Source organism: Capra hircus, chromosome 10, assembly GCF_001704415.2.
Source record: "Capra hircus breed San Clemente chromosome 10, ASM170441v1, whole genome shotgun sequence".
In the NCBI taxonomy this organism is placed as follows: domain Eukaryota; kingdom Metazoa; phylum Chordata; class Mammalia; order Artiodactyla; family Bovidae; genus Capra; species Capra hircus.
The window spans coordinates 1,952,592-1,972,140 of NC_030817.1; the positions used below are offsets into that span (position 1 = coordinate 1,952,592).

The following is a 19,549-nucleotide window of genomic DNA, read 5'->3' on the forward strand; positions in this document are numbered from 1 at the left end:
CGTCTCGGTGTCCCGGGCGGGGATCCGACACGCCGCCCGGCTCGCCGGCACCTGCCGCGGCCGCGGCTCGGCCTGCGCGGGGCCGGACGTGCGGCTGCAGGCGGGCGGCGCGCGCTAGGACCCGGCGGGCCCGCGCCCGCGGAGCCGCCGACCCGGGCGGGCGCCGGGCTGGAGCCGGGTTCCGGCCGCGACCGGCGGCAGCTCGGCCCGGAGACGGCGCGGCCCGGCGGCGGGGCCCCCGCGAGTCCAGCGCCGCCGCGGCCCCCCGATGCGGCCGCGAGGAGCCCGGGGCGCGCGGCCGATCGCAGGTAACGCCCGGGGGGCCCCTCTCGCGCCCCCGCAGCCCCTGCTCTGCTTCGGCATTGTCGCGGGGCGCCCTCGCCCTTCGGGCTCGGCTGCATTTTGGGGGCGCCCGGGGCTCTTTCTAAGGTGCCCGTCCCCGTGTCCCCAGCTGGCTTCGCCTGGATTTATAGCCTGCACTTCACATGGGAGAGATCCGGGGGACGGCGAGTTGCATATTTTTTATTAGTTCTGTCTCAAAAGTAAGTTCATTAAAAAAGAAAAAGTTTCTCAGGAACGTGTGGATAGTCACTTTAAAAATAGAAAATTTAAAAAAACCCAGCAGACAAATGGATAATTTATTAAAATGATCAAATAATTGCAGTCATTCCGTTAATTACTTTCTGAGTCTTTACTTTTGTGGGCTCCCCAAGACATTACTTTCATTTTCAAGGAACTAGCGTGTTAAATGTGGAGTTTGGCTGGCAGAGTTTACAGCATCGCTGTCGCAACTGTTTTGCTATCGATTATAAACAGAGTGTCAAATGTGGGGGCAGTTTAAACCTCTTTTCAAAATACTGTAACTGGTTATCCTGATATGACATCTACAGACGAGAGTTTCCTTTGAAGGCAGTGAGAATATTTCTCTTTTTGGAGAAGCCTTGTTTGGCGGAGAAAAACCATGATTCCTGGCTGGGGAGGCTGGAGAGACTATTTTTCATGCTTTGTTTATACTGCCCGATTGACATTTGGGGAAGGGAAAACGCGGTCTTTCTCGGCAGCTTTTCGTGGTGGGATTATTAATTTATTTAATTTATTAGTTTCAATTGGTTGGGCTCGGGGAGCCCTCTGTCACAGGATGTGCTTAGAGGTGACACGTTTGCCAGCAGCTGGGACACAGGATTGCAAATGTGAAATGTGCTTCTGCCCCAAGGTCTGGTCTGCTGGGAGCTCCCGTGTGGAGCTGTCCTGGGCTGGGTGGGACCGGCTCATTGAGGAAAAAGGGAATCATTTTCCTCCGCTGAGGAAGACATCCTGTTATATCCCTTTTGTTCCCTGTTTTTCATTGATCGCCTGCTCTGCCTTAGAGAGGGGAGAGCGCAGAGCTCGGAAGACTGCACAAATGACTCCAGCCCACTCTGCTCTCACACCGATTGGTCAGTTAGATGGAGACTTAGGGAAACAGTCACCCAAAACCGTCTTTGAAAATCATGCTGTAATTTCAGAGTAGCCTTCTCGGGCCCAGATTTCTGCAAGGTTGATTTCTAACTCGGGCGCACTTGGGTTGAGACACCTTGGTATTTAGGTTTTTGTTGTTGCTTCTATTCAGATAAAGTAGGCCATTTTGGTGACAAATTTTTTGCAGACGTCAGCTACTAGCTTGCGTTTGTAGACATATCGCTTTACAATACGATCTCGGTGATTTCTGCTTGGGAGTTGTGGAATGCAAAGTTATTCAACTCAGAATAATTTTTCCTAACCGTTTTTTGGATCTGAAGAGTGAAATATTACCATCAGCGGAGGGGTGCTCAACTGTTATCTTTGCTTTGATAATGTAAGTGTCTTGTGCAGTATCATGCACTAAATTTCTAAATTTTAGTCTGTAACAGGGAAAGAAAAAGGCCATGCATGAAGCACCAACAATCAAAATCATTGTGCACTCCTAAGAAATTGTGACATCTGGTTTGAGGAGAATGCTTTTCCGATTCAAGAGAAAGGGCATCCCTCACCTTAATGTGGATTGGTAAATGTGAAATGTTCTATGTAAGAGGAGAAACATAAGGCCAGTGGACAACTCCATTTGAGGCTTGAAACACCCCAATTAAAGAAAGACCGTCCCAGAAGTTGTTAAATGTATAAACACTTTTCTGATTGGCTTAAAAATTTAGACACAGGAAGTGGATGGTATCTAATAACCGATGAGTAGAGACATGGTTGTCATGGAAACTGAAACGAGTAATCTCCCCGCCACCCCCCAACACACATACACTACCATAACCACCACTTAAAAAAAAAAAAAACCCGCAAGTCATCACAGATGCCTGGAGAACGTGCTGGCTTCTCTAAGCTTTCCCACAGCATCTGTTGAAACCTGAGACCGTGCCTGTCAAATCAAGGTCATTTTACAACAACCAAAAATGCAGTCTCCTGGATTTCATAACTGTATCTTTATTGAAAAGATGTGAGGGAAAGGGCTGAAAGCAAGGTACTTTGCATTTTGTTACCTCAGAGTTGAGCCCAGGAAGGCCGAGAAGCATGTATTTGATCACTTAATTGTGGGAGCAAACTGATTCGTGTGTCTGCTCTTTGTGGAGCTGTAAAGACTAGGCTGTTACCTGGGGCGGAAGAGTCACGTGGGGACAGTATAATGAAGAGTTTCTGTTTGCAGGAGACTTCAAACTTGAACTGTAGCGATCGAATGCAAAGAACTGTGGCATTTTGGAGCTTTGCTCGAAGGCTCCCTGTGTAGGATGGTCGGTGAATCCGGTGCTTTGGGTGGGATAAGGAAGGGTGCTCTCAGTAACCGAGCTGGGGAAGGACACTCCCACACAGAATTAAGAGCTCTTTCAAAACTCCAGTTATTATGATTCCGTTAACTTAGAAAAAGTTTCCTTTTCTGTGGGTAGAGAAGAGTGCTGTAATTTTCAGGATAATTGAGAGGCTCCCCAGCTCAGGGTTGTGACTATGTTCAGGATCTTGGTGGTGGTTTTAGTGAGTAGAGGAAAGGGGAAATGTTTGGGGATCTCCCCCTTTCACCTTGCTAAGCGAGACGTTAGCCAAGGAGGCTGGACTGTGACTTTGGGGGACAACATTGAAGCTTGTAAATATAAAGCCAGTGCATTTCTTATATTTTTCTAACCTTGTCCGTGGTGGTCTTTAAATTTTGAAGTGCTTGGTATTCATTTAGAAATATCCTTCTTCCAGTCATGATGATTTATAGCTTTGTATGGCTTAATCTTAATTGAAAATGGTCAATTTTAATCTCAATTAACTAACACTTTGATCTTTTAAAAAAAAAACAAGCAGAAAATTTCCCTTGTTTTCATCAACTAATTGCATAGAGGGGGAGCAGGGAGAGGAGGTGGAAAGAATCCTAAATGTACTGTAATAGCTCCTTGCTACCCTGCATCTGTGTCATAGGAAGTATAGACATTAGAAGCAATCCAGCATCATTGGGGGCGATCTAGCATGTATTTCATGATCCCATGTGGTCAAATGTTTACCTGATTGAGGTTTGGTGAAAAAGTTCATGCCTGAATGGCATAACTGTTCTCTTTAGCAAAGGGTTTCCTGTTAGGAGCTTTCTTATCTTCAGCTATGTTCATTGGCAGGAAACTTGTCAGTTGCTTGTTTTTACAAACTGAAGGAAATGAATGGGATTTGTTAGTTTCAAGAGTCTGCCTTCGTGTGCCATTGTCTGTGAAGCAGTTTGCTCAGAACAGTTCATTTTTAACTGGACTGTTGAGGAGTGCAATCAAATTACTTCAGATCTTCGGCGTTTCTGTTCATTTACTTTTGGCTTTGAGATCAGATAAACTGATCATTATACCGCGATGTACAACTTACTTGACCAACACGCGTTAACAAGATGTTCAATAAAATTCCAGTTCATTTTCAGTTGTCAGATATATAGACACTGACTGAAGTTGGCGTTTTTTGATGACTATGCCAAATTTCTAATAATTAGCCCAGCATACCAATCAAATGCCAGTTTTGTGGAGAGGTAAAGGGAAGAGGCGGCTTCATCCCCCTCTTGGCTTGCAACAGCAAAGTCCGAGAAGAGTGAATGTCAGGTACATGCCTCTTGCTGACGGTTTACGGGAGAGTTGGAATTTGAGGCGGGGCTGTAGTCAAAGCCAGGCTAGAGTCTATGTGAGAAAAACAAATCGTCGCCTTGAAAAGATTTGTTGTGCAAACCTCCCGGTTCATTTTTGAATATTATAAATAAATATATTTAGTCGTTTCAATTCATGTTTTGAAGTTTGGAAGAGGAAAGAGGGCGAGGTTCTTTAGAGGAAAAGAAGTGCATAACCTCCCTTCGCAGAGGCCGGCCGGGGAGGGCGTTAAGAGGGCCTCAGGGAGGGGGCCGCTTGTTGCAATGGTTTTCACACATTTTTGAAGACATCACTTTGGTTTTATATTTAGCACCAAATGGAATCTTATGTAAGACCCTAATATGTGAGTGGAGTAAAAAGAGAAATGCTTTGGTGGGAACCCAGGGCCAGGAGCCCACGGTCTTCTCCTGGGCTGTGGCCTGGGAGCCTAAGACCCCTGTGAGCTGTTGGGAAACCACTGGTTTTAAAGTGCCCCAAGTCTTCTCTAAGGAAGGCCCAGGGGAATTGCCTGCAGAGTCCTGGAACTTCTGAGCTGAAGAGGGAAGGAACTTCTGCCCTGACGCTTGCGGAGGGCGCCTGTGCTCGGGGGAGCAAACAGGACTGCAGACAGCAGCTCTGCCAGGCTGCCCCGTGCAGAGCCAGGCTGGGCCGGCTGCGGAGAGCCCTGCTTGTGTCTGTGACGGGGCGAGGGCAGAGGAGGTCTGCACAGGGCCTTCTTTCCTGGAAGTCACGGGAACGGCGTCGCGGTCTTTGAGACGAGGGGATCCTCGTCGTCCTGGACGGTGGATCGATTCTGGTGCCACCTCAGCGTCTGCTGTAGCACTGTCCCCCTATTTCTCAGTGAAGATGATTTCATGTTAAGTGTCATTCATGAAATGAACGTTTGCCAGGCTGTGTGATCTGCTTGGCAGTCACAGTAGTGTTTGGAGTGTTGAGGAAAATGATAACGCGTGGATGATATTTGAATATCATCAAATATTCTCGGATTGTCTCTTCTGTTATGAGATTTACAGAAACGGCAGTGTTGGGTCCCCCTTTTTACATCCCGGAGGCCATAAAGACTAAGGTTTCTAGGGTGGCGGGCGGAGGGATCCCCTTCCCTTCCACTAATTTTGACGACTCCGTGACCGTGTGTGCCTGGTGGTGGGAGGGAGCAGCAGAGACTGCGGGCTGGGTGTGGAAGCACCGTGCTTCCCAGGGCCCCAGCAGACCTCCCTGCGTTGTTTCTTGGGGGCTGCGCAGCTGGGGAGTTTACAGAAGTAGAAGGCATAGCCTCCTGAACGATTCTTTGCGACCCCACGGACGGCAGCCCACCAGGCTCCTCTGTCCTTGGGATTCTCCAGGCAAAAATATGGCGTGGATAGCCCTTCCCTTCTCCAGGGGATCTTCCCAACCCAGGGATCTAACCCGGGTCTCCCGCATTGCAGGTGGACTCTTGACTGTCTGAGCCACCAGGGACGCCCTCCCGTCTGCAGGCTCCTGTTAGTCCCACTGCTTCTGTCCGCTGCGTGGGGTTGGAGGTGGTGATCAAAGTCATCGATCTTCTGGGAAGCCGCAGATCTTCCAACAATTTGTGCTGAAGCTTTTTCTTTTTTTTTTAAAGAAGATATTTCCCTTAGAAAGACGAAGCTGATACAGGCACAAAATAGTCGGCTGTGGTAGCAGATAAAATGATTGTGTTTCCCTTTTGTTTGTTGAATTGAGTTGAATAAAGGGTTTCACGTTCGGGCTGTGGAAAGCTATCATCCCTCCTCCCACCTGCATTTCAAAGAAGGAGTGTGTCCCGTCATAGGAAACCAACAGAGCCGTCCCGGGCGTGCTCATAGTAGCAGGCCAGTAAGAGCTTATTTTCCAGTGTTCTTGGGGACTCTGTTTTGGAACTCAAAGCTGTCCAAGGTACCATGACCTTGCTGAAGCTGGTAATGGCGGACTCCAAGTATTAGATAACGTGTGTTCGTTACCTTTGCAGATGGCACTTTATCTTAAAATTCAGTTCAGTTCAGTTGCACAGTCATGTCCAGCTCTTTGCGACTCCATGGCCTGCAGCATGCCAGGCCTCCCTGTCCATCACCAACTCCTGGAATTTACTCAAACTCATGTCCATTGGAGGGCCTCCCTGGTGGCTCAGAGGTTAAAGCGTCTGCCTGCAATGCAGGAGCCCCGGGTTCAATCCCTGGGTCGGGAAGATCCCCTGGAGAAGGAAATGGCACCCAACTCCAGTGTTCTCGCCTGGAGAATCCCTTGGACGGAGGAGCCTGGCGGGCTGCCGTCCGTGGGGTCGCAAAGCGTCGGACACGACTGAGTGCCAGGGATGCCATCCAACCATCTCACCCTCTGTCTCATCTCATCATCTCGTCCCCTTCTCCTCCTGCCTTCAGTCTTCCCCAAGCATCTTAAAATTCAGACAGTGGCGAATCCTACTTGAAGAGCGAATCCTACTTGAAGAGGTAATTTTTACTATATTATACAAGGTTACATTTTAGGTGACCTCAGATATCTCTTTAAACTCTGAAATGTTCTGACTTGGCAAACTTAACATTTTTGCAGCCTTTAAAATGGAAACAGTTTCCATTTAATGACTAGTTAACACTTTCACTTTTTAAATAATGGCTCTAAATTAAGACTGTCATATTGTTTCATGTTACTGGATTTAGCCTTTAGAATGGTCTCGGGAAAGAAGTAAGTTACTCATGGTGAGTTTGGCAGTGTTGGATAATACAGAAAAATCACCTGAAATCGGTAAGGGCTTTTCCTTTATCAGGTGCTGACCCAGTTGATTCTTATGATGACCTAGTATTAATGCAATGTTACTGCCAGTAAGAAATGACGGTAATATGCATTACGGCGCCATTTTACAGATGAGGACGCCCAGGTCACTGTGTTTCCAGGGCCAAAACCCTCTGGTAGCCAACTCGCTCTCACCCTCAGGCCCCCTGCCTCCAAGTTGCAGGCATTTTCCACCCCACTGGCTTCCTCACGGCCGCTCCTCCGTGTCCTGTCCAGGGTTGATTGTTGAGAGCTCTGTCCACGCTTGAGACGGAGTCTCCTCCTGCGGAAAAATGGCAGGGGTGGCGGTGGGGTAATATTTGTTGTGATTTTGGCAAGAAGTAGGGTTTTACTTCTTGACATTCTGTATTCCCATATCTTCTGACCATTACTGATGGGAGGAACTTTTTAGCTCCCTTGTCAGAGGTTGTCTTCCTTAATCCGCCTTCATCCTTTGAATTTCCCTTCATGCATCCCCGAGCACATTCACCTAGTTGGTAAACAAAAGGCTGTTACTGCAGGGATATGATTTTCTTGAATTACCCAAACATTACATTTAGAATTTCTCTTGGTGGCATCCATAAAGACAGATTTCCAAGACAATGTTTTCTCTTATTATTGTTGTTGAGCCACTCAGTTGTGTCTGACTCTTTGTGATCCCGTGGATTGCAGCACGCCAGGTTCCCCTGTCCCTCACTCTCTTTTATAATTCACACAAACTGCTTAACACTCTCAGACATGCCAATATGGGGATAGCTCCTTTGTTTCTTTCAGAATGAAAAAAAAAAAAACAACAAAACTGGCTTAAATTGTCAGATTAAGAGGGTGTTGGCTCTCTCCTTCTTGGGACACCTTTACCCATAAATTGTACAAACTCCACAGGTGTTTATAGAGACCAAGCAAAACTGGGTTAGTCTGATTTCCTCATCTAAGCAAGGAGCTCTGCTCTTCTGCTAGCAAAGGGGAAAGAAGACAAGTTAAATCTTCACTGGGCATCCCACGAGGCCTGGGATGTATGTGACCAGTTGGAACTCGAAATAGAACCGATGCGGGCATTTTCACTAACGATGCAGGTGCCTGGCGCTTCCTAATTCTCTTGAAGATTTCAGGTGAATGGTCAGTAACTAATTCATATTTCACATGCAGACTGTCACAGATTTCACATGTGAAATCATTTTTAAGAATTGATCTAGGGACACGCTCAAGATATATATACACCAGTCTGGGGAAATGAGTTGTACACCCATTCATTCCATGAACAGTTGTTGAGTGACTGCTGTGTGCAGGGGACTGTGTGTAGGGGTGTAAAGGGGATGCGGTCGCTGGCAGAGTCTGCCATCCGTTGCCTAACTGACTGGCTTCTTAAACTGGAAGTATCCCCCAGTGTGACCCTTGTGAAGTTTGTGTTCTAAACTGATCTTGACAGGCAGAAGTGACACCCTCCCTGAGTTCCTCTCTGCAGGTATAAATGCCTGTTGTTTTAGTTTCAAAGTTGTCCCTGCCAGGAGGATTCCAGGGTGGGTAGTTTATCTGGGAGATGACCCCAGGAAGGGGGGGCAGGTGGGCCGCCAGTGGGGAGTGGTGCATTGCTCCCGCCCTGAACCCTGCCGCCATCCCTGGCTACCCTGCTCAGGGGAGCCCAGGACAGCCGCTTGCTTCGTGGACCATGGACGTTTGTCGCCAGGGCTCCTCGCTGCTGTCTTTGAAATCCACCTCGTGGTCACCTCCTCATCTCGAGTTTTGGTGCCACACTCTGAGAATACGGCCGGAAACCTGGGGGTCCTGTCCCTCCTGACTCCTTCTTTCTTCCGTCCTGCTGAAGACCTCTGTCCCTAAACTGCTCGAAAGAGGGGAACTACCCACCCTGGAATCCTCCTGGCAGGGACAACTTTGAAACTAAAACAACAGGCATTTAGGCAACGGATGGGGAAAGAGGGGAGTTAGGCTCCTTCTCCATCCTCTGTCTCTGGCTTCAGATGCTGGAGGGCTGTGGGCACCAGGACATCCCTCTCCTGAGAGGTACCTGCTCTATCAAGAGGCAGAATCCCCCAGGGAGAAGTCAGAGCAAGCAGCAAGTGGCTGCACTGCCTTCTTACCTGCTTTCTCTTTGCCATCATTAACTGGACTCAGGAAGCGGTGGGCTCTTCTTTCACTTCCCCTCCACCATCCCATCCTTCCACCATCCAGGCAGGAAGATTAGGCACTTCACTGTCCCTCGTGGGTGAAGGCAGCATCTCCCACTGCCTTCAGGCCAGTTCTCTGAGCTGGGTCCTCCAGACTCCTGTAGAGGGTGAAAATCCCATCCCTGACTTTCAAGGCTGTGGAATCTCTGCCTGTGGCAGAGTCTACTAGCTTTCCGCATATGTCCGTTAACTACCGCGTTTCTAAGACTCGCTTGCAGCTAAGGAAGGCAACATTCTTTCCGCTTGGATGTAAGTAGATGCGAAGTGTATTGCTTCTGGTTTGTGTCCTTGTTTTTCTTTGTAATGTTGCCACACACTTTTTTATTGTGGAACTGCATGTAGTTTAGTTGTGTGTGCTTTCATATAAATGGAAATATTATGCACGTATACACACAAATGCACACCATTTGTAACATGTATGGATATGCAGTATAGATGTCTGTATTTATACATATATGTAAACATATGGTGTCTGTATATTTGTCTGTGGTTACATTTGTAGACAGATGGTTTGTTAAGTCAGCACACCTATGTAACCAGCACCTATATTAAAAAAATAGAATGTGAGCTTCACCCAAGAAGTCCCCTCATGGCTCTGAGCCATCACATTTTGCAAGATGACCACTATCCTAGTTTGATCTACTTTTTTTTTTTTTTAACTGAGAGAAGTATGTTGACAGTCTCTTACTAAGATTATAGATTATATTTTTTTTCTTGATATATTTTGAAGTTACACTATCTGGTATGTACACATTTAGAATTCTCACGCCTTCTTGGAGATTTGAATTTTATTATTATTACGAAGTAGTACACTTTAATTCTCACAGCACTTTTTGTGTTAAAGTGTATCTTGTCTGGCATCTGTGTGACAGTTCTAGACGACAGTGGGATACAATCAGCTTCTTCATTGTTACTTTTTCCTATTTTAGGCTTCCATTCTTTGTTTTCTCAAATTCTCTACATCCTAAATTTTGTTTTTAAATAATCTCATTCATGTGTTTATTCTCGGCTGTGCTGGCCCTTGGTTGCTGGGGGCTTTTCTCCAGTTGCAGCGGGCTGGGCCTGCTCTCTGGTTGCCCTGTGTGGGCCTCTTGCTGTGGTGGCCTCTCGCTGTGGTGGCCTCTCTTGCTGTGGGGCACTGGCTTTACAGGGTGAAACGTCAGTAGCTGCGTCGCATGGGCTCAGCAGGTGTGGTTCCCGGACTCTAAGCACAGGCTCAGTGGTTGTGGTACAAGGGCTTAGCCGCCCTGAGGCATGTGGGATCTTCCAGGACTAGGGATCAAGCCCGGTCTCCTGCGCTGGCGGGCAGACTCCTTACCTCTGAACCAGCGGGGAAGCCCTATACCCTGTACTTTAGGTGCATCTTCTATAAATGACGTAATGCTGGGCCTTTTTGTAAACTCTGTAATATCTTTTAAATGAACTATGTAATCCGTTTATATTGCAGTTTAGATGTATTTCAATTATTCCTTCATGTTATTTCCTTCTTTGAATTTGTCCTAACTCTTCACCTTTCTTTTCCTTTCATTTCTTATCTTCCATTGAGTTGACTTTCCCCCTTATTTCATATATTATGCTATAGTAGTTTGGAAGTTTTACACTCTATTATTATTCTTTTAGTGGTTCTCTAGAAATTTCAGCATGCATGCTATTAAGAGGTTGAAGGGAATCAGTATCTTTCCTCTCCTTCTAAATAATGCAGGGACTTTAGATCATTTAATTCCAGTCATTACCACCCCTCACCCCCTCCCCTGCTAGCTGGGGTCCCATTTTCAGTGTTTTAGTTCTGTGTTTTTATTTCAGCCTTGTAAGGTAGACGTTATCATTTTTAAGTATAAATGTTTGTTCAGATCGACCCACATAATTACTGCTTTTCGTGCTTATAATTCCTTCCCCAACGTGCGCCCTCCCTTCCCTGCCATCACATCTCTTCAAAGATTTCATTAAGTGAGAATCAGTTGAAGGAGACCTGTTTTGCCTATTGTTTGTTGGAAAATTCTAATTCTTTCCCTTTTTTTCCCCCCCTTAAAGTATAGTTTTGCTAGGTATAAAATATATTTTTGTTAGGTATAAAATTCTGCTTAGAGCTTCCCTGTGGCTCAGTGGTACAGAATCCACCTGCCAATGCAAGAGACACAGGCTCGACACCTGAGCCAGGAAGGTCCCACACACCGTGGGGTCACTGAGTTTGTGCACTGCAGCGATTGACCCTGTGACCCCAGCTACAGAAACCTGTAACCCCTGAGCCTGTGCTCGGCCACAGAAAGAGGCCACCGCAATAAGCCTGGGCGCCACAACTAGAGACAAGACTCAACATGGCCAAAAATAAATGAGTAGAGTAAAATTATTTTGTGAAATTCTGGTTGTTTTGCTTAGGAATTTTTGTTTCTCTTGTGAATTTGTGGATTGATGTCTTTCATCACTTCCAGAAGATTCTCACAGTGCTGTCCCTGTTGTGTACTTCTTTTCTACTTTTGAACGTTAGATGAGGCGTATGTTAGACTTCTGTTGTCTTCTCTGTGTTTTGACTCTCTTTTCACGTTTTCTGTGTCTGTGTTTTTATGTGCTACGGTTGACAGTTTTTTCAGTCTTTCCCATTTTCTGTATCTAATCCGGCTAATCTTGCTCACAGTTTATATACTTGTTTCCTTCTGCTGTATTTTTAATTTTACACTGTGTGTCTGATAATTTTTAGACTTTTGAGAAACTGAAATGGAGTTGATGTACAATATTATGATCATTTAAAAATTTGATGTCTGCAGGTTCAATTGTGCTATGTCGTTTCTGTTAGCTGTTCATGATGCTTTTTCCTTATGCATGTGTCTATTTGTGATGTTTATTCTACTTTGTTTTATTTTACTGTGACTTTATTTTTTTAATTTTATTTTTTAATTGAAGTAGATTTGATTTACAATCTTGTGTGCAGCAAAGTGCTTCAGTTATACACACACACACACACACACATACACACACATACATTCTTTTATTTTATGTTTTTTTCCATTATGGTTTATTGTAGAATATTGAATATGGTTCTGTTTCTGTTTTGTAGGTAAGTTCATTTAAGGGTACACTTAAGTGTACCCTCAAGGTCAGTTTTCATTCCAATCCCAAAGAAAGGCAATGCCAAAGAATGCTCAAACTACTGCACAATTGCACTCATCTCACATGCTAGTAAAGTAATGCTCAAAATTCACCAAGCCAGGCTTCAGCAATACGTGAACTGTGAACTTCTATATGTTCAAGCTAGTTTTAGAAAAGGCAGAGGAACCAGAGATCAAATTGCCAACATCCACTGGATAATCGAAGAAACAAGAGAGTTCCAGAAAAACATATTTCTGCTTTACTGACTATGCCAAAGCCTTGACTGTGTGGATCACAATAAACTGTGGAAAATCCTGAAAGAGATGGGAATACCAGACCACTTGACCTGCCTCTTGAGAAACCTATATGCAGGTCAGGAAGCAACAGTTAGAACTGGACATAGAACAACAGACTGGTTCCAAATAGGAAAAGGAGTACATCAAAGCTATATACTGTCACCCTGCTTATTTAACTGATATGCAGAGTACATCATGAGAAACACTGGACTGGAAGAAGCACAAGCTGGAATCAAGATTGCTGGGAGAAATATCAGTAACCTCAGATATGCAGATGACACCACCCTTATGGCAGAAAGTGAAGAGGAGCTAAAAAGCCTCTTGATGAAAGTGAAAGAGGAGAGTGAAAAAGTTGGCTTTAAGCTCAACATTCAGAAACCGAAGATCATGGCATCTGCCCCCATCACTTCATGGGAAATAGATGGGGAAACAGTAGAAACAGTGTGGGACTTTATTTTTTTTGGGGGGGGGGCCTCCAAAATCATTGCAGATGGTGATTACAGCCATGAAATTAAAAGACGCTTACTCCTTGGAAGGAAAGTTATGACCAACCTAGATAGCATATTCAAAAGCAGAGACATTACTTTGCCGACTAAGGTCCGTCTAGTCAAGGCTATGGTTTTCCTGTGGTCATGTATGGATGTGAGAGTTGAACTGTGAAGAAAGCTGAGTGCCAAAGGACTGATGCTTTTGAACTTGCTGTTGGAGAAGACTCTTGAGAGTCCCTCGGACTGCAAGGAGATCCAACCAGTCCATTCTGAAGGAGATCAGCCCTGGGATTTCTTTGGAAGGAATGATGCTAAAGCTGAAGCTCCAGTACTTTGGCCACCTCATGTGAAGAGTTGACTCATTGGAAAAGACTCTGATGCTGGGAGGGATTGGGGGCAGGAGGAGAAGGGGACGACCGAGGATGAGATGGCTGGATGGCATCACCGACTTGATGGACGTGAGTTTGAGTGAACTCCAGGAGATGGTGATGGACAGGGAGGCCTGGCATGCTGCGATTCATGGGGTCGCAAAGAGTCGGACACGACTGAGCGACTGAACTGAACTGAACCATACTGTTATTATTTTCTGAGACTTTACTGGTGGGAATTATTTGAGGTGTGAACTGAAGGTGAGTTTCGCTAGATTTTGCATTTGTTTCTCCTTAGAGCCTGGGATCATCGCCAATTTGTAAAGCAAGGACTTAAAAATTCTCAGGTGGAGGTTTGGGGACCAACCACACAGATGATTCATACTCAAGTCCATGTGAGAATTGTCTGTGATTACAAATTGTTGGTAAAACTTTCTCCCCTCTACTCAGTGCTGGTTTTTGAGGCAGGCAGTTCTGGCAGCCTTCTGGAGCCCTGTTGCTGGTGGGCTCTGACTTTGTCAGAGCCAGCAAGTGTGTTTGCTGTTCCCTATGCCTTGCTGACTTGTAAAAATAGAAGCTCGAGTTCTCCCAGTTTGTTAAAGCCTTTAATGGGAAAGTTGATAAAAGTTTTATGCTGTGAGTGTGCCTCGTTTTCCTGTCAGATTATAAATACATTTCAAAGCATTTTTCAGTAAATATTTTGTCCAGCATTTTTGATTGCTTTCATAGGATTTGAGAGGTATCTATTCTGCCATACTGCCAGAAAAGGAACGTCCATCCTTTCTCTTTGTATTCCTTATTTAATAATCCAAATAGTCTCTGAAACATATGAATGCGTCTGGGCTACCAGAGTGAAAATCATATGTGCAAAAAACAGTAGAGGAAAAGCACAGTAATTATTTTCAAAATATTACCTCCTAACACGGAGAAGGCAATAGCACCCCACTCCAGTACTCCTGCGTGGAAAATCCCATGGGTGGAGGAGCCTGGTGGGCTACAGTCCATGGGGTCGTGAAGAGTCGGACACGACTGAGTGACTTCGCTTTCACTTTTGACTTTCATGCATTGGAGAAGGAAATGGCAACCCAGTGCAGTGTTCTTGCCTGGAGAATCCCAGGGACGGTGGAGCCTGGTGGGCTGCCGTCTATGGGGTCGCACAGAGCTGGACACGAGTGCAGCGACTCAGCAGCAGCAGCGGCAGCAGCGATACACATTCTAGGGTAATTAGGCCATAACTTGTATCAGTCGAGGGAACACCCGAGTGTGCATTCGGTCACTAAGTCGTGTCCGACTCTTTGCGACCCCATGGACTGTAGCCCGCCAGGCTCCTCTGTCCATGGGTTTATCCAGGAAAGAAGACTGGAGTAGGTTGCCATATTCTCCTCCAGGGGATCTTCCCCACGCAGGGTTCAAACTTGCATCTCCTGCATTGCAGGCGGATTCTTCACCACTGAGTCACCTGGGAAGCCTGAGCTAACACAATTCGCTCCAATAAATTCAACATAGTGCAGTGTATCAAAACAATGGATATTGACTCCTTGTGTATCCAAAATGGGTGTCCCGTTAAAGGGTGGCTCTCCTTCAGGCGGTGGGAGGGAGCGAGGCGCTTTCCTTCCTGCGGCTCTGCCGTTAGCAGTCTGTGCCTCCCAAGGTCATTGTGCTTCTTGGGACCACACTGGCCAAAAAGGAAAGACTGTGATACTCATGAGCGACGTGTTTCCCCAGCCAGTCCTACACGTGGCAGATTCCACGTCTGTTGCTCTTCTGTTAGCTGATACTTGGTGAGATTGCCACATCTGTCTGCAAAGAGGGGTTTGTGAGCAAAGGGGTCTGGATGTGTGTCTAGGACAAAGAAGAAACGGGTTTAATGTTGATAAGTAACCAGTCCGTCTGTTACGTATCTCCTCCCTGAAACTTCAGCCCAACCTGATTTCTCACTGCTCCTGTTTCACTTATGATCAGCGCCACCAGGTTTGGATCTAATTATCCTCAATTATATCATGTTTGTATAGTTTAAGTCCCCCAATAACTTCCTTGAAGGTGTGAACTTTGTTCACAACTTTTGAAACTGTCTCCTGCCACTCAATTTTGGACACCCTCTATGCTCTATATAAAAAAAAAAATCAAACCTGTGAGTGAAAGGAGAAGTTTCTTGTTTTGACGTCTTTGTGGACGCAGCGTTGTGGTCTACAGTCTATTCATTATGTGATTCCTTCAGCTGGTCTTCTTAGATTTGAAATATGTCAAAATAAAAATTTGGAGAAGAATAAAAAGGCATGGAGTTTGGAGGGGGCATAGTGAGCAACAGCGGCGTTTCCACGGGAGCGTCAGTTCAATCTGCCTTAGTTGTCTGTCCTGCAGTGTTGAGATCAGCCTTTTCGGCTTTTTCTGGGTTGGGATGAGAATTCATCCAGTCATTCTGGAAATATTTCTTGAGGTCTAGGGAGTGCTGGATATTGTGGAGAGGCAGGGCGTTGGAAGATGAACAATACAGATAAGACTCTGCCCTAGAAGGGGTTGGTGCAGACAGACTGCTTTGAGTGGAGAAAGACCTTTGTTGTTGACTTTGTGATTGATACAGTGATAGTGAGGTTCTAGCTATTTGTATGACGTGGGAGAGAAAAGGGCTTGGGGCTGCCTCAAGTAGAGACCTTAAGTAGAGACCTTGCCCTCCTTTTCCCTTTGGTCTTGGATCTTGCATAGGGAGGCCAGCCTTTCTCCAGACTAGTATTTAATAGCAAGCAGAGGAACTCGGCGCTTGAATATTTTTCAGAGCCACAGATCATCTCAGCTGGGTTATTGGCCTCAGCATTACTCTCTCCTTGAGTTTAACTCATTACTTTGTTGTCAGGCTCAGTGTTTTCAATGCTTCACTTCTATTTTTTTGGTTGCTATTGGTTTCAGTAGATGAGAATGACGTATGGACCCGAGTTAAATTGTTGGAGGGATGATTTGTTTTCTTCTCATTGAGTAGCTTTCTTTCTCTACTGCGGTGTACTGTGGATGGGAAAATACACGGACATCTTAGTGACTCTAATCTATTATCCACCTGCTCGGATGCAAACACAATGCATCTGGCAAATTACTTTATATACTCGATAAAGCCTGTGTTTTGGAAAAATGCTGGGGTGTTTATATACAAAACATTGTTTTGAATCAAGTCATCTAAGATATGCAGATGAAGAAAAGGAAGTGTAATCTGAATAGCATCATCAAAATTCCAGGAAGGGTCAGGCTGCAAAATACACCACGTGGTGCGTCTGTAATTAGGTATTGACCATGTTTTAATTCGGTTGAGCAACTCCGGGGCTTAGCTCTGGCACTGGTCAGAGAGAAAGCTTTCCAGCCCAGAGGAGTTCACTTTAGAAGATGGCTCGGTGGATAATCTCGATCTTTCACAGCCAGGGCAGAGCCAGCCCTTCACTTGTTCATGTCTCCTTCATGGAGTAGGGCGCAGAGTTTCTGGCCGACGAGAGCAGAGTGCGGAATTGCAGGGGCGGGGGCGTGGTGTGGTGCTCAGCTCTCTGTTTGGAAATTATGTCCATTTTCTTCTCAGCTCTAAGGCTCCTCTTATCTTTTTAGAAAAATTTCTCTGTTCTTTGCAAGAGTTTCCAATACTACTTTTTTGGAGGTACCAAGTCTCAGCCAAGGACATTAATTTATAGAGCCCATGAATGAGCAAGCTGGGAGGAATAGTTAACTCCTCCTATTGATACAATGAGCTCCTGAATGGTATCATCCCACATTGAGCAAGGGCTCATTTGTATCCTTAATATCAAATATTCTGTCAATACAAAGGGAAGGGACAAGACCTCCACATTCTTGATGTGGCCGATGTGAATTTTAAATCGGTGTGTACCTTTTAAGCAGAATGCTCCATGTGCTATTATCGGGTGCCCATGTATTTTGGTTTGTTTGTGGTGGTCTCGGTTTGTGCCTGCTACCCCAGTGCAATCACTAATGCTGCCTCCTTTCATTTGAAAAGCATCCTGATTGTTCATATGATAAATTACGATCACCTTCTTTATAATGGTAGTCAGTATGTCTAGCAATAGTAGATCAAGCTTGTTTAGACCAACTCTTCTGCTGAGAAAAGCTGCTTAAAAAAGAATCCGTTTTAGAGGTATTGGAGAACCATCAGGGCCCTGAGGAATTTCAGAGCTAAGATCTGGGGGGAGGAAAGTCCCCTCTAAGAGGTGAGCCCAGCTTTTGCATTTTCTTTAAGGCAATGATCTATTCCAAAAGTAGTTGTTGAGACACTGAAAACTTAGAGCTTTCAACAAACTCGTGGGGCTGGGGACATGGTAATTGTCCTCAAGTCCTGCCAAGGAGCAGAAACCCTAGTAAACAACCTCAGCTTTCATTTGGAATCCTGAATCAAGATGAACCAGAAATAGAAAAACTCTCACAGGGACTGAAGCCAAAAATAAAATATTTTCAGATTAGTGTCACTAGCTTAGAAGCCTGCCAGAAGCAAAAGCAAAAATCCTCTCTGGAGGAAGATACATCTTCCAGAGCCTCATGTTCACTAGAGTTTTTCATGCACTATATCTGTCAACCAATGAAAAATAACTGGGTATATGAGAAAATAAGACATAATAAAAAACCAAGAAAAAAATCTGGCAAATGAGATGTACCTACAAGGGATCCAGATAGTGAATTAATCAGATATAAACTCTAAAATAACTATGATTAATATATTCAAAGAATTAAAAGATAAGATTTTAAAATTTGCCAGAGACCTGAAAATTATAAATAAGAACCCAGGCATGAAAAATACAGTCACTGAAGTTAAATAGACGAGCTTTGAAGGGTGATGGAAACGCTGGAAGGCTGGCCTATAGTGACGGCTTTGGTTGTACAACTGAGCGAGTGCACTGAAATCATTGAATATACATTTATAACAGGTGCGTTTTTATGGTCGGAAGATGATACATTAATAAAGCTGTTGAGAAACCGATGGATTCAACAGAATCAATGTAGTTGAAGAGAGAGTTAGTGAACTAGAATATAAGGCAGAAGAAAATACCCAGATGATGCACAGAGAGGCAAAATGATGGGAAGGAATTTGAAAGACTTGTGAAATGTAGGAGAAAGGCCTTCTATGCAAGTAACCAGAGTTTCAGTAGGTGGGGAGACAGACATGGAAAAGGAGGAAAATTGGGAAAGAGACTGGGAATCATCCAGAACCAGTGAGTGACAGAGCTGCAGCGTTGCGAAGCTCTGGGGCACCAAGCAGGGCCAGTATTCAGAAATTTCACCCAGAACAACTCAGCACAGTTTCTGAAAATAAAAACAGGGAGAAGAGCTGAAAAGCAGTCAGTGTTGGAGGAGTGGGTATCTCTTGGCTTCAAAGGAGCAACGATACCATCAAAATAACAGAAGTCAGAAGGGAATGGATGATTCAAGTTGCTGAAAGAAAACCACTGTCAATCTTAAATTCTGTATCTACCTAAACAGTTCTTCAGAAATGAATAAAAAGCTAAAAATATGTAAGAAAATTATTATGAGCACATCTGTCCTGAAGGAAATACTAAAAAGCATCCTTTGGACAGGAGGAAAATTATCGCAGATCAAAGCTCAGAAATGAAGGAAGGAATGAAGAACAGCAGAGGTAATAATTAGTTAAATATGAATAAATGCCAACCATGCAAAGTAACAATGATTTTGTCTTGTGGAATTTAAAATATATGGAGAGTAAGTACATATGATCAAAGCAGAACTCAAGTCTGGACAAATTAATGAAATTAAATTGTTGTAAAGCCCTTATGTTGTAAAGGAAGTGATAAAAACTGAGCATTAGCCATTAATAAGGGATCATGCTTTTTACCTCTGGATAATCTTTAAAAGGATGAGGAAGGAATGTATAAATAATAAGCCAAGAAGAGGGGAAAGTAGGGTAATAAAGACCACTCAGTTCAACAGAAGGTGGAAAATGGGGGAAAAGGATCCTAGACTAGATTAAGACGAATACAAACTGGTAGATTTAGCCCCGACTATCTCGGCAATTTTATTCAATATAAGCTGAGTAAATAATTAAATGTCAAAGATTATTAGATTGAATTTTTTAAAAACCTATATACAGCTCTAAAAATACATTCATTATTTTAAAATATATGGAAGAGTCAAATATAAGAGGGTGTAAAAAGATATGCTATGCAAACACTGGCCAAAAGAGAGACTCTATAGCTCAATTAATGTCAGATAAAGTAGACTCTCTAACAGGTAAGAAGTATTGTCAGAGATGAA

The 19,549-nt window shown here is 44.7% G+C and overlaps 1 protein-coding gene across 2 annotated transcripts in view; it reads left to right on the plus strand.

Moving 5' to 3' along the window:
* The window catches only part of FOXN3 (forkhead box N3), a 448,726-nt gene continuing 429,403 nt past the window's right edge, over positions 227-19,549 (plus strand). The window contains exon 1 of one of the 2 annotated variants that reach the window (XM_018053854.1): positions 227-308. The gene's annotated coding sequence lies outside the window, so the exon portion shown is untranslated. The remainder of the gene's footprint in view (positions 309-19,549) is intronic. The other variant, XM_018053856.1, reaches the window with a different exon arrangement.